The following is a 3,535-nucleotide window of genomic DNA, read 5'->3' on the forward strand; positions in this document are numbered from 1 at the left end:
TTTTCGGGTGTCTGCTCGAAAGATTTCGGGCAGGATTCACGACCTGGAATTCGACCTAGATTCTGGTCTTTTTTACCCGTTATTATCGGGTGTCTGCTCGAAAGATTTCGGGCAGGATTCACGACCTGGATTTCGACCTGGTTCCTGGTCTTTCACTAGCCTTCTTTATTTAGCTTTAATTTAGGGTATTGTATTTTCCAAATCCTAATTGGATTTGGGCCTGGCCTTTTTGTTGGGCCCTATAAAATTTTACTGAGCTTCTATTATTGGGCTTTTCAAATCTCATTGGGCCTCTTTTATTGGGCCTTTTCAAATCTTATTGGGCCTTCTCATTGGGCTTTTCAAATATTGTTGGGCTTAACACACCCTGTTTAGAATGCCCTAGAATTCCTAGGTATATTCTGGAATGTTCTTTTTTCTGGGCCTCTTCTTATGGGCCTTTGTTCTTAATGGGCTTTTCGTCCCTTCAACTTCTTTTTCCTCCTATATAAAGGAATGAGGAAAGGCTATTACTCCTCACTTTCTCATTTCTTAGTTTTCTTCTTTATCCTCCTGCTAAGATTCTCAGAGCAATAACAGCAAGTCGGAGCTCAAAGCCTTTTTCAGGAGTGCTTCTTTAGGTAAGATTCCTCCCTTTGCTTTTCGTGTCTATTTTTCCATTGTGTGCCATTTTAAGATAGCCTATTTACGTGCCTCATACTTTTTTCAGATGGCTGACAAAAGAATGACTCGTTTGGCCAAGATGAACGTGGCTAGAAAGTCCAATGATTTTCCTATTCGATCGAGGTATACTTCCTTAATCGACATGATCAACACTCGAGGGGACGAGTATCCGTCTGATGCGCATCTGGACGCGCACGATCATATCAGTGCTTTATGGGATCCCAAGGAGCTGGAAAAGTTGAGCAGCTGCTTCAAAATCATGGAGCCTTTTAAGCTGGTTCTTGCGGGTCCGGCCGACAGGGCCTGTTAGTGGAAGAAGGACGCGCTATGCGTCTATAGGGATACTCTGAGGGCAGGTATTAGACTCCCTTTTCATCCATTCATTCCTTTGCTACTGGCTGATGTGGGCATCAGCCCTTGCCAACTTCCCCCTAATTCCTGGAGGTTGATTCTGTGATATCTGTCGCAATGCGCCAAGCACAACGTCCCCACATCTGTTGCGGTCTTCAGGAAGATTTTTCAGTTCAAAAATAGCCCTGATAAAAGTCCGGGTTGGGTTTCTATCAACCAGCGCCCCACTATCCCTCATATCGTGAATGGGAAGTCCATCCCTGACAACAACTTGGGGTGGAAGAAAGATTTTTTGTTTGTTATTTGGGAAGGTGGAGATTGGGGCTCCCTGTTTCGATCATCCTTTGGGCTGGCCGTAGACGGGAGCCCGAATGACATAACTTTGTCTGAGGAGGAGGCTAGAGGTTTCAACCTCCTTACGCAAGACAACGGCACTTCCCATTGTTGGGACCTTATCCGGGAGACCGTCCTGGTAGAACGCGGCCTTTCGCCCGTTAATAAGAAAAGTAAGTTCCCTTTCTTATCTCCTTTATGTCCTGCACTTTTATTTCATTGATTTTCAACTGACTTTGTTTGTTGCAGTGGCTGAGAAGATTGAGGAGGCTACCAAGCCGAAGGACCTGGAGACAACCAGGATGAAGAGGGCCGGGAAGATCTTTAAGGACCCTCGACTGGGTGACCGCTTCCCGGAGTTCCTTCTTCAGGCAACGGAGCCAGATGAGGAAGGCCCCAGCCAAGTTCTGCGCACCAAGCAGAGGCCAGGTGCCTATTTTCAACCTGCTTGGGGGATCCGGGGCAAGGACTCAATTGTGGGCAGCACGGCCCTGTCCAAGGAATGGTCTAAGCATTCCATTTCCCCGGTGGATTATCAAGATTTTGTCCTTCAACAGGACTTGGAGGGGAATGAGCTGTTTGGAGCCCAAGCTCTGGCGACGGTACGTACTTTACTTATGCTTTTTACAATTCTCTTTTCTTTCTTTTCTAAACCTTTGCTGTTTTCTCTTGCAGGCTAACGCCCATTTTCAAGGGGCCATTCACCAAGCCAAGGCTTAGAAGGTTGGCCTGGAAGATGCCAACAAGAAGTTGGAGGAGGCCAATCAAAAAATTGAGGCCCTTGAAGCTCAATTGGCCTCTTCCACTTCTGACCTGGAGACGGCCCGGGCTGAAAATGTCATCTTGAAGGCGCAGAAGGAAAAAGCCTTTGATGGCTGGATGGACACTCAAGAATTCAAAGACTTGATGGTGGAGCATGACGCCCTTCTTCATCCTGTTAGCTATAAGGAAGGCTGGGACGCTGCTGTGGAGGCCATCCAGGATGAGTTTCCCGAGGTCCTTGAGCAGTCGCCCTTTCCTTGCCCAGTGCGGGTTCCAGAGCTTGGAGGTGTTACTGAAAAGCTTGCTGGCATGATCAAGGATGGAGAGGAGGAAGATTCCTCCGAGGAGGAATTTGAGCCTGTCGCTAAGAAGGCCAGGGTGGAAGAATCTCCCAAAGCAGCGCCTCAACAGCCATCATCTCCTGCTGAGGGAACTTCTACAGGGACTTCGGAGGGGACGACCGAGACGTCCGAAGAAACGACTGAAACTTCCGAAGAGACTTCAGATAGTGGTTCTGAGGAATCTCAGCCTTCCAAGGCCTAGCTTTTTGTATATCTTCTTTTTGAACTTTATTTATATCAGAACTTGTTACCCTTCGGGGTTATGTTTTATACGTTGCTTTTCTTGCCTTTTTCTGTTTTAACTTTACAATCTTAATATGCATTTGAACCTTAAACATCCTTGGATTGAAATAATTTCAAGCTCTTTAGTATGAAGTCTGGTTTTTCAAAACCTTACACAGCATGGGTTCGACCCTAATCAATAATAACTAAACATTGTAAATCCTACTGAAATATAAAATTCTACGCAAGCAAAGCTTCCAGGTGCTTTTAAACCTATTTATCACAATGACAAGTGAGGATCGTACTTAGCCTATCTTACACGTAGTAAACCTTCAGGTTTTGTGCATGCCAGGTCCTCGGGACTTCAAAACCATCCATAGTTTCCAGCTTGTAGGTTCCTCTACCCTGAACGCTCTTGACTCTGTACGGCCCTTCCCAATTCGGGGCGAGCTTTCCTTTCTGTCCAACACCAGAAGCCTCTATTTTTCTCAAAACTAGATCACCTTGTTTAAAAAACCTCTCTTTAACCCTTAAGTTGTAGTAGAATGAAGCTTTTTTCTGATATTCTACTATCTTTGCATGTGCTTTATCTCGCACTTCATCGATTAAATCCAGGGCTAACTTCTGCCCTTCTTCATTTTCTTTTTCATCAAAAGCCTGAATCCTTGGAGAGGAATGTGATATCTCCACGGGAACTACTGCTTCTGCCCCATATGCCAACATAAAAGGAGTTGCATCTGTCGTGACTCTACAGGTGGTCCTATAGGCCCATAATATGGGAAGCATCTCATCCACCCAATTATTTCTTGACTTTTCGATCCTCTTCTTTAGTCCATCCAGGATTATCCGATTTGCTACCTCCG

Source organism: Apium graveolens, chromosome 5, assembly GCF_009905375.1.
Source record: "Apium graveolens cultivar Ventura chromosome 5, ASM990537v1, whole genome shotgun sequence".
NCBI classification, from domain to species: domain Eukaryota; kingdom Viridiplantae; phylum Streptophyta; class Magnoliopsida; order Apiales; family Apiaceae; genus Apium; species Apium graveolens.